Source organism: Haliaeetus leucocephalus, unplaced genomic scaffold, assembly GCF_000737465.1.
Source record: "Haliaeetus leucocephalus isolate CR32 unplaced genomic scaffold, Haliaeetus_leucocephalus-4.0 Scaffold577, whole genome shotgun sequence".
Taxonomy (NCBI): Eukaryota; Metazoa; Chordata; class Aves; order Accipitriformes; family Accipitridae; genus Haliaeetus; species Haliaeetus leucocephalus.
In genome coordinates, this window is record NW_010973013.1 from 2,021,123 (window position 1) to 2,033,702 (window position 12,580).

Genomic DNA, 12,580 nt, shown 5'->3' on the forward strand with positions numbered 1-12,580 from the left:
CCTCGGCCCTCCGCCGCCGCTGGCCGCCCCCGGCCCGGTTCCCTTCGGCCGCCCTGCCGGCTCGTTTCCCCGGCAATTACGCGTTGAATTAAAAAGCACTGCCTCATTAAGGCCGGCGGGCTGAAGGGTAGGGGGGAGCAGTGCTCTGCCTGGTGTTTCATTCCACGGTTATGTCTGCCGAGCCTTTTGGCACCGAGCTCCAGGTGCGAATGTAGACCGCGTCCGCTTCACGCTTCGACAGCTAAAAACGTGACAGAAAATGTGGCGGTTCATAGTGGTTACGTCCCCGAGTGTGAAGCGCCATCCCTCCCCGAGGAGCCCACCGAGCCACCCCGGCGTACGTGGGGGGAACAAGCTTGTTCGGCGCTGGAACGGGGCCGCCTCAGGCGTGGAAAATGGCAGCCGACGGGCAGCGCGTGGTGGCGGTTCTCCTCTGGAAAGGTGTAAGGGATGCGGTGTTGTGCTCAGGCTACCGTGAGGGATTGAGTGTCATCTGTAACTTCAGTTCGTCCTTCCTCAGAAGTCAGGTGAAAGAGGAGGAAGGCAGTGCAGCTCCCAAGGGTCACCGGCCGTAGGTGAAGTTGAGTGTTCTCTGAAAGCCCGTGAAGTCCTGCATTTGCTAGAACTCCAGAGAGGGAAACGGCTCAGGCATCTGCTTCCTCAGTTCAGTAACCAACGGAAGACTGTTGGCTGGGTTTTGCCATAACAAGCGTCTATATAATACTTTTTTTTAAACTGTCCTTTTTACCAGCCGATATAAAACATCAGCAGTCATATACCCGTGAAGACGAAATACACAGTACAATTAAACAGAAGTCCCATATGTTTACTCAGAGTCGCTCAACTATATATAAACTCACTGGTGTGAGGCTAGAGAGGACAGTGACCCCCACCCCATGCAAGTGAAAAGGCAGAGCAGACAGGCTGTGGGGCTGGGAAGTCTCCCTTCTGTTGGTGAGCCTGGGAAGGGGATCCACCAGCTTGGGCAATGGCCTTTCAAAGGATGAAACTCTCCTGCCAGCTCTTGGCAAATGAAGAAATGTGCAGAGAATTTAATTCTAAAAGTTTTTTTACACAGAAACCCTCCAAGAAATTTTGTTAGGAACTGCTAAAAGTACAAATGAGCTTGTGATGGGTAGAAGGTACAATTAAACTGAGAAGATGGGGACAAGGAAAGCATTCCCTTCCCGTGCTGGGGTACACCCTTGGTATGACAAGAGCCCTGTGCAAGGATCTGGGGTGTTGCTGTTCCTTGTCTACTGAAGCTTTCGTTGAACAAGTCACCGCGCTGCCTCTGTGGTAGGAGCCCGCTCCGAAGCTGTGGCACACAGGCAGTTTTACAGCGAGAGTAAGGTATTTCCTGCTGGCTCTCTACTGAACTTGTAGAAATTGGGTTTGAAGCTGGGGGTGGGGGACGCCTGATGACGGCAATAAAAATAAATTGCTATTGCTGGGGTAGGTGGACCAGATCAGATAGCACTTCCTATAGGGGTTGCAGACATGTCAGCCAAGTTCATCCTGAACATACATTAACCATTAGTAGCGTTGCAGAGGGAAAAGGGTGAAGATAAAGAGTTAAAGGGATGTTAGCTCCTTGGACTTTGGCACCACTTGGTAGGGAAGTGAACTAAAGAACCGCTGCCAGAGATATGGTGGGTGTGGATATTTCACTTATTTACTTATGTTACTGTGTTTTCCTCAGCCAATAATAAAGTCTTTCCTTGTTTTAATTGCAGACCAAGTGTTTGCAAACAAGGAAGGATACCTTGCAAAGGCACTCACTTTCCCTATATTTCTGGTTTTAAAGTCGAACCCTTGTTTCTGTCAGCACCACTTGACAGAAGTTGCACATCAAGCCAGTTTTTTCAGCATGCTTTCGGCTCGAGTGAGGCTACGAAAGGCACACAACATGTTTTGCTATAAAAACTGTGCTATGTAAGCTGCAGTTGAACACAAAAAACCAGGAATTATTTGTTCTCTACTCATTTGGTAGCCTGTCCAAAAATATATAGGTGGTTCCCATAACAACTGGTGATACACCCACTGGGCCGTCCTGTCACAGAAGCTGTGAGGAACAGGTAATACCAACAGTGACTAGCGACATCTTTATTTGCTGGGAGTTACCTATGTACCAGATGAGTAATTCTGACAATACCCCATGGGATGGAAAAATATTTTTTCTGTTTTATAAGAAAGACCGCAAGAGAGACTTTAGTCCAGAATATGTAGAAAACCAACAAAAGAACTTAGTGTAACACTCAGAAATTCCTTCCCTCTTGTATGTTCTTTCACTAAGACAGACCGTGTCCTAAAAATACACCCAAGTTGTGCAAACATACCCCAGTATCTTTCATAATTATCATGTGTTTGTTTCACCCCATTCTTATTTTAATAACATCACAATAGTACTTCGTTCTTATTGCTTAGCTTTACAAATGTTTACAGTACCTAAAAAGTAACTAATGATAATAAAGGATTTATATCTTAGAATAAATTAAGCAAGCTGATAGCAACACAGGGAATAGCAGGGAATGAGGAGGATACGGTTGAAACAACATAGTTTATGTATTAACAATGTGTATGTTGAGTGTTGCAATACTTAATATTGGTATAATAAAGAGCCTTTTCTCTCCAGGGACATGAGATTTGTTGTTTTGGGTGAAATACTGCAGATATCTGCTTTTGGCATGCACACCATTTCTAAAGTTGAGAGGGATCCCATACACTTCCCAGCAGTTCGACTGGTAGATCTGTTACATGCTTAGGGACAAGTACTCAAGAGTGGCATTTATGCGTCAACAAAATTTTGCATCCAGGCTTTTCCATTCTCCAAAACTTCACTTTGTAGACACATGTTGTTTTTACTGACATAGCAGTTCATCTCCTGAGGAAAATTTGGGCAGTACTCTATGCAAAAACCCAATTTAGAGAATGTATGTTTAGACACATGATGGTACCATTTGGAATGGGGTTGTAAAGCTGTCATCTGAACTATAGTAATAACTTAGGTTATTATAAGAGATTGCAGGTAGCTACAGATGGAGCACACGTTGGTTGCACTCTAGGATGACACTGAAGACATGCATGTGTGAAGTGAGCAAAACTGGTTCTAGTATCATTGTAGTTTCACATAAATCTTACTACTGGGGCAAACTTAATCCTAGTGGACGGAGAGCTCTCTTCACTGAAACTGATGACTATTGCAGAACTTAATTAGTCTCAGTACCTATAATAATGCATTTAGTAACAAGCTTTAATGTTTTTAAAGACTTGTAAATCTATTATTCTTTTCCTCTCTAACTGTCTTGCCAAGACCTATTTCTCCTGTGAGGCCTACAGACAAGTCCAAGTACAAGTACTAAATGGTACCTGGCAGAATTTATGCTTATTATTTACCTAATCCCAAAACAATGATCATAAATGTGTATGCATATATAGATATAGTAAATATGGAATTATCTTTCTCTTCCCTTGTGCTTCTTTTATTGGTCTTTGGAGTCTTATTTATAGCCTTAACGATTTTCTGTGAATGGCTGAACTGACTAATTTTACCTCAGAGACAAATTGCATCATACTGATCTCACTACACTGGTTCTGTATCGGCCTCACTCCCCTGGTTTTAGTCTTCATTTAAAACTAATAAGAACGTGGCCACCACCAGGATACAATTTTCTGTGAAGAATGCAGTGCTTTTGGCCCTGCTGAAGTGTCCAGGGGTGCTGTGCTCTGAACAGAAACAAGATAGCCTCTGTGATTAAAGAAGAGGGGAGGAAGCAATGAAATTACATTTATAACTGCATGAATTTGCTATTATTTTGAATCCTGCTTTTATGATGCAATCTAGGAACTGTCCAAAATCACATCTCATGCTGGCCTCCAAACAGGACCCTGTTTGCACTCTGACAATGCTGTTTTGTCTCTCAATATGTCATTTTTTTTCCTGTAAAAGTGGGACCAAGTCTGCCAAAGCTCCTAGGGTTGCTGTAAAGCTTAATTAGCATCTGTGTAGCGGTCTGAGATTCTTTTTACTTTCCTTTCTTCAGTAACATAAATCTGAAAGTGTTCTTTTATTTCCTTTCTCTCTTGTTTTTGTAGTCTATGTCTGCAATTTTTCAAGCCTTTAGTCCCTCCATAGTCCAGGTGCGTCCTGTGGATTCCTCTGTTTATGCTGAAGTTTTTTTTCACTGTCTCCTGAATCTGTTACCTGTGTTATGCCACCTTCAACAGTTGAACTCTCCTCAAGATACTTCAATCCCTTAAATGAAGCTATGTAGTGAGGTAGAACTCTTCCTCAGGTCAAGTGGCTTTTCAAACTGAAGAGTTCTCAGGGAGACCATGTATTTATTAGTGAAACTGGATGGATACAAATTTCTACCACTGCCACACAAGGCACAGCAAGAAAATCCTTTGATTCAAAAGAAAAGTGGATACATTTACATTATTTGGCTGATGCCTATACAAAACTACTGTTGCTCATCTTACAATTCCAATAACTTGGCATGAGAGCTGCTTCTAAACCTACTCTCTTTGCAATGATTCATGGTTTCTACTGATCATAATCAAGGCTTTTGGTACCTGTTCCTCTAGAACTAGTACCTCTTCTTCTGGTGAACACCCAATACTGTATTATGGATTTTTTTAAAAAAGGGTATACTTAGAGATGAATGCAGTGAGGACCTAACTGTGAAAGTGATTTGAAAAAAAAATGCAATGAGCTGCTACTACCATATAAGTAACAATGACGGAAGAAACGAGGAATGAGGAAACTTGTGACTAAGAGATCTTTGACAGGGGAAGGAAACAGGATGGAGTGAGGAAAATGGGATAGAGAGGAGAGTGGGAGGGAGAGTGTCAATTAATTTGGAGATCATATGGGAGGAAGAGTGATTCAGAAAGGGGAAGCCAAAGGCAAGGATTTTGGCAAGAAAGTGGGAGGGAAGCTTGTGAAGAGGGAGAGGGGAAAAAAAAAAAACTTATTTGCAAAACCCAGCAAATTCTGCAGTTAGATGAAAACAAGCCCAGCAAGAAGCATAGTTTGGAATGTGAGCCCAGGGTGGATTGACCTGGACTAGCTTTACTTCAGAGAAGGACTCAGAGTGCCCAGCTCGTTACAAAAGGGAGTGCGAGAGATCACACACTGATCTCAATTTCCCCAATGATGTGGAGTTTTCAGATTAGAAGTCTGACCAATTCAGGTTTTGTTTTAAACTAGTATTTTATTTGAATTTTAATTGAAAGAACATTGATATATTGAAAACAGCGGTGCCTCTATTTTATGCGTTGCTTATTTTTAACTTAAAAATTGCCAAACAGCAACAAGGCTCTAAAATATGTATTTTATTGGGTAAATAGATATGGACAATCATGACAGTTGCAGTTCAGCCAGAAGTCAGTGTTTTAATCAGAAATAGGACACTTTTAATGTAAAGAGACACTTCCATCATGGTCTGCAGATTGAAATCACAATACCGAGTCTGATCAACATTTGGCATTTTGAGTTTGTTTGCTAAATTTTATTTAGATGGGGAGGCAGAAAGCCCCATCTCTCTCTTCATGGATTAGATTTGCAATCAGTCATCACATTTTACATCACAGGTGATGGCAGTGGTGCAGCTCACAATGACTAGAAACCAGTCCCTTTATTATTTGCCAGTACTACATTTTGTGGATTGATTCCTTCTGCAGTAAAAACTAATAGAAAAATGAAGTGCTCTGTAAAACTTGAGAGAGTTGTGGAAAGCATTTGTTGTAAAGAAAGACCTCTTGCCACTCAGCAGGTAACTTTAGGTCACTTCCCAAAGAGAAGATCTTGAAGAGAAATGGGCAATGGAAGACGATTTCAAAATGTTATGTAGTGTTCAGTCATGATCCCACTCAAGCCAATGCCAAAAAAGCCTCCTTGATCTCAGCAAGAAAATAAGTGAACTCATAATTCCTTCTGAAACAAACAAAACTGTTTGGACTCAGATTTATGAGTAATGAAAGTGGTTTATATCTTTGCACAATGTCAACCATTTTTCTTTGTAAACTGTCAGTGCACAAATTAAGAGGATTTAATTATATGGAAAGGTTAGAAGAGTTATTCCAAGTATTTTTTGAGGTAGAGAAAGACAAATATTTGTACCAGTTTAATCAAAAGTATGAACATAACACTGGCTCGGATCCTCGTGTGTGGATAGCAAAGCCTGTGCACTGGAAATAATTGTACTTGTGGAAGGAGCTGCTGGCCAGTGGTACAGTTTCATTTTGTTAATAGTGCTCCCTTGGTGAAGGTAACCTTTCTTATAGAAGTGAGAGCAGATCTACTAGCATCAGTGCTCCCTACCTCCATCAGTGCAAGAGAGCGAAGTTAGCAATGAGTAACTATGTAATTGTTTAAAGTAATGCAGTTCACTCTGGCTGAAATAAGTTGGGGCTCATTTAGTTCTCCCAAGATATCAAAAGGAGGGACAGTCTCCAGCAGATGGCAAAGACAAGCATCAAAGACATGGTTGGGGACAACAACCTCTCCTAATGGGACACACATGGATCCGGAAGAGGATGTTGCTCTACAGTCACAGTCATTCAGCTGGGGAGAAGCTTAAGTTACAGTGAGATTTCCTTAAGGCAGGAGTGTTGCTATGGACTGCATTAATTCAACTCAATCAAACTGAAGACAAGGACTAAAAATACTAATTAAAAGTAAATATTTCCAATCAAAGTAAGTTTTAACAACCCATAACTTGAAAGTCATTTGGCTGATTTTCCTCAGTTTTTGCAAAAGTGACTAAAATACACCTGGCAAGCTTCAGACTTGAGCAGCTTTCCAAGCCAAAGTTATGATGATGGGATGGAAATAGGGTGCTATAACAGAAGCTAACTTCAGCCTTAACCACAGAGATGTTGCTGCCTCCCCTTAACATCCCCAAGCTATGCCAAAGCACACAGTAAGTGAATTAAAATCATCACATAAAATGGAATGTTTGTAAAACTTTAGTCAAGTAATGTATTTATCTGTCATAGAAACATTAATCATAATATAGCTATATCTCAAACCTTTTCTTCCCCAGACATGGAGACCAGCACAGTTTCCCAGAAGACTGACAATTTCTATGTGTAATGCATCAGGAGGAAGCAAGGTCCAGCTGCATTCATCACCTGGAGTCCAGCATTTTCTGCAATCGATTTCTTGGTTCTCTCCTGAAGAGGAGGGTGTCATTTCAGAGGCTGTGAAAATTGGGTTTCCATGCAGGTAATGAAAAAAGATTTTTTGACGATGTTATGAAGAAAAGATTTGTATTTTTACAATGAAGAGTGATAGCCATAGTTGTGTGTTCTCAAAAAAACACATCAGCAGTTATTAGCTGTTCTTTTGGCTTTTCCAACAAAGTGAAGATTTTCTTACTTGACCAAATAATGAGGAAAGTGGCTAGTGGATGTATAATTAGCTTCCAGCTATGACTAGCACAGCTCTACACAGCAGCAATCCTACAGTCCCTAATCTCACTGCTGTCTCCTACAGGAGGAGGAAATGAGCTGGGCCACGGTCTCTGAACCTCATCCTCCCTCTGGTCAGGGACTCTGACAGACCCGGGTGCAGAGCATCAGGATGTTGAATTTATTGCTCCCATTTGCTTCAAGGCCTTTCCTAAGACTCAATTCCCTCACCCTGCAGTAAAAGTGATAATAATATAAAGGTCTATGATTCACAGTAAAGCACTGTATCTTGTTTAAGTTAAACAAGTACCTAAGTGCTCTGCTGAACTGGGGCCAAGGGTGGATTACTGAGAGAGCTGGGCAGTCTTCCCATCTCCAGCCAGTTCACCAAGTAGTCTCAGGCTAATCATGGACTTGTTCTGGGGCTTAGTTTCCTGCACATGTTTATCATAGGGTATCTATTCTGACTGGTAAAGATAGGGAGATAATGAGGGAACAAGAAAAAACTCTTCAGAACATCACAGAAGGGAAAAAGTGCTGTAGAGAAAACAGGCTTCAGCATTGGGTATATATTGCATGTTACATTCTCCTTATGATTTTTCTTTAGTCTCTGGACTCTATTCAGTATTCCTGAAAAACATCAGGTAGCTTATTAGCAGAGAGTCCACTTGAGCTTTAAATGGCAAGAGTGTAGTCTGAATCCCACAGAAACCAGTGGAAGAAGATCCAGCACTGCATGCAAGCAGCAGCCCAGAACGGCTCAGGCTGTGTTGCCTTCAAGCAGCCTCATCATCCTGCCAGCCCTGGCCTGCTGTAGGAGGTGAATCCAGCAGATTCTGTCCAGGCTGTTGCCTTCATGCCATACAGCAGCCTGAAAAATTAACTCAGCCCTCTTTGCAATGGCTTATTAAAAGGGAACTGGAACAAAGCCTTTGGCAGTCTCTGCCTAGCCTGTGCTGGGAGAATTTCCTCTGATCAGATATGGAGCTTTTAAGGCTGTTTTGCATTTCTCTGATTCCTACCTGGCAGAAAGTGGCTAGAGAAAGGGCAAGGGTGTCACTATGGAGAGCTTTTTATTGATATGAGAGAGGCCTTATTACCATGTAATAGTTTACAAGAACAGACTTTTCTTTTAACACTTTTTCTACTTGGAAATTTGTATTACATTTTGCAAAGTTAGAGCAAAATAGTGTAGTGTATTGAATTGCAAGACAGCTATCCTGAGGACATGTGTTTACTGTATCTTTTGATACAGAGGAAGTCAGCATAAAAAATCTTTACTAAGAATAGATTGTGCCAGAATATTAGTTTCGTAGCATAACAAACAGACAGGAAAATATAAACATGCTAATCCATCCTATGCAAGAGAAGAGCTGAGGTAAGGTACTCTCCTGATTAACAGCTGCTAGCTGATGTTATAAGCACAATTGTGGAGATCTTAATATTACATCACAACATTGTTTGTGAAACCAGAAAAAGCCAATGTTACTTTTTGTGGATTTTGAGCTACAGTTCTGAAAGAGAATAAGCTCTTTTTTCTTTATAATAACCGTCCATATTTTGTTTATCCATAGATAAAGCAGCACTATAGCATACTTCTGTTTCTGTGACCTCCTCAAAACCTTTCTGCAGGCATTTCCTGATTCCTGAGTTCTGCAGATTTAGAACCAAAAAAGACTGAAGAGCAGTGAGTATCAGTGATATTTCCTTTTTCTACTGCGCATTCACGGGTCAGTCTGGCAGGAATTAGCACAGACTGAAATAACTATTTTGCTCAGGCTCCCCTTTCTGCAAGGGTAGAATTCCCAAATTCTAATCTCGCCCCCAATTCTGGCTCACTTTCTGTGCATATAAGGCGTGAGGTAGCTGGGGCCAACATGCAGACAAAGGATTAGCACCCGTGGGGAATGAGCTGTTTTCAACTCCCCCTGCATAACTGTGGATTTGAAGGCTTATTTCCTTGCCTCTTTTGCGGTAAGTGAAGGGGAAAATCCAGTCGACCAATAAAAGAAATGGAAGGGGTTGTGGAAAAGGGGTTTGTGGAAAGGGGGTTGTAACTAGGATGTATCCCATGCGAGTAGCTTTCAAGGCCCACCCTCCCATCTTTGCTGGGGATGCACAGGAGACAGCAAGTGATACAAGCCCATTCTGGTGATCCAGCCATGGGAAAGATCTCCTGAGCTGTTTGCCAGCTGATATGACAGATCATCTTTACCTGACCCAAGGCTGCAGGCGAGCAGGCAAAGAATTGGATAATTAAAAACTGCCCCTTGCCATCTCCTCCAGGGTATGATGTGTAGGAAGATCTTAATCCCAACAGACAGTGAGTCCAAGACAGGATTTGCCAGTCCTTAGCTGGAAACAAACTGTTTAGAGAAGACTTAATGCAGGGGCAAATCTTGTGACAGAAAGAGCAAATTCAAAAGATAAGCATGATATTTAAGACATAACAATTCAGTTGCAGAAAAAACCCTGCTACAAATGCAGGCAGTGTCCACTAAGTGCATCGTTCAGCTAGGATGGAGATTGGTCCTGGAGCTAATGAAAAAGGATGTGATTCTTCCCTTACTAAAACTACACTAAAATTTCTCATGAAGTGATAAAAAACATTAATACATGCATTACATCAAAGTGTATACTCCATCAGCAATGTAAAGTCTGTTGCTTAGAGAGAGAGAATACATAGTGTGTAATTACAATACCACCGAAGAATACAGCTTATATGTTTAGGTATGTCAGCTGTCCAGCTGCACTTAAGTATCTTTCAGCATATCCATTACATTTGCATACGATATATGTAAATTAATATGTCCTTAACTCATACCTATTTCTGTATGCATAGATGTAGTATGCATGTATATACATGTATACATATATAGGTATGATATAAGCACATATTCATTCAGAGCATTTTAATATAGTTAAAACACTGTGCCAAAAATGTACACCATCTGTTTTCAATCAAAATAGCCTATTTCAGAGGAAGGGAGTGTTGTCTGGTGATCAGAGCAGGGGAACTAAAGAGTCAGGACTCATGGATTCCATTCCCGAATCTGCCAGAACTTGGCTGCATGGTTTTGACAAGGTCTGCGACTCCTGTGTACCCTGCTTTCCCCATTTGCAAAATGGGGCAGTATCTACTAATAGGATGTTGCAATGGAAAACATAATTAGTATATGCTTGGAAAAATACAGAAGTTCTTGTTAGATCATCATGGTATGTTTGAAGAGTGGAATTTAACTGAGAAATACAGTACAGGATTTGTTTCAGAAGACATATGTAGCAGCTATGTGTATAATTACAGCTATTTGTACACACGTGGGTAGCCTAATTTTTGAATGATAGTACCCTTAACAAAGTTAATGGGCGAAAAATGGTGCTCAACACTCTTATGAACCCAGCCAATACCGTAAAAGTTTTCACAGTCTATTGAACAGGGTTTCCACGGTGACAGCTGTACACCAGTAGGTGAAATACGTGCTGTACCTAATTTTCGTCCTGAAATAGGAAAATACAAACGGGTATTGGGATTTTCTGGCACGTTCCCTGCAGAGAAAGCCTAGCTCCACTGAAGACAATGACAATACTCCTATTAACATAATTAGGACAAGATTTCACCCCATCCGCTTCTTTAGCTTCAGTGCATCCCTTTCAGGAATACAGCAGGGACTGATCAGTCCATCCCACAGTGCTTCCTCTTGGGCATGTTGGCCACGTTTGCACCGCGGCACAGAGCGATGTCTTTTCCTGTGCTCGGTAGGCTGCACGGGGTGGCCTGACCTGGGTTTGGTGGGAGTGCTCCAGGTGTCGTAGCGGGCAGAACAGTAAGGGTGCTCCATGCTCCTGGTCTCCCACTGTCCTCACCTGCCGATTCCCAAACTCCTTTGGTTACCCCGTAGTGCACACATCTGTGGGATGTTATGGCTGTGCCTTGCCTCGCCTCCAGAGAGAGAGATCACAGGCACTTTCCATTGGGATGAGAAATACCATATAGAAAATTGCATAAATGCAGCAGCTGCGGAGTGTTGGAGAGGAAAAGAAACAGTGTTTGTATGTTGGGGTTTGCCTGGCTGCCAGTACGGAAGTGGCAGTGAGAGAAATCGCGTGCTGAATGCTGCTTATGTATTCTGCAAACTGAGGCATTCTAGTATGTGATAGATATTTGATGTAAATATGAAAGTATTTCAACATCTACATCTTTGTCACCAAGAAAAATGGGCTGAGCTTGTTTGGCTTTGATGTTTTTGACAGCTGCTGTTCCCCAGGCTGCACCTCATATCTCATTAGTGCACTGTTGCTTAAATACAGCCTCAAAAGTATGCTTAGGATCTTAAAATGTATATACCTAAAATGAGCCAGTTGCTCATCCAAGTGCGCTGGTATAGTGACATATGTGATAATGCAAAGACAAGGCAATATGGATCTCACGGCTATTAAGTGGATTTACAGCTTTGTCACTCAAAGAAATGCTTTTACCCAAATGAGTGAGGACAATGTGCAACATAAGGTTATGTTGGAGAGACAAAAGAGTTGGTTCAAATACTGGTTTGTGAGAATTATAACTCCACGTCTGAGATCTTAACAAAAGTTATCATCTTCTGTCTTTGTATCTGTAAATGTATCTGCTCTTTGGATCCCACCCCCTATATTTTAAAGAACGGGTGTATTCACAGAGTGCCTAGGATATGCTTTTATGCTTTGTAAATACAGCTTTCAAGCCTCTTTCAAGCCTATGGAGAGTTTCCATCATACATATGAGAGTTTCCATCATATACATGTGCCATATTCATTTTCAACTGCTTTGAGTCAGAGCATTGAAGACAACAAACTTGCTAACCAGGCTAAACTTTTCTTCAGTTCTTGAACTTTTGTAAAATGAGATTCCTCTTTAAAGGGGGTAAAATTACCAGCCAAATGAGACAACAGCTTCCAATTTCAGGCTACCAGTGACACAAAGAAGCAACTAGAGAGACTGAAGCAGGGAAGGAGGGTAGTGCTTGCTGGGAGGGGACCAAGGATCTAAATCCTGGTTTCTGCTTATGAAAATCTGTACCTGGAGGGGAGCGGAGGAGATGCACCTAGGAGATGCATCACTTGTGTGCAGTGAATGACAGCTGTTCATTCAATCGATTCATGCAGTAAGCTCATACAAATGCACCAGAGG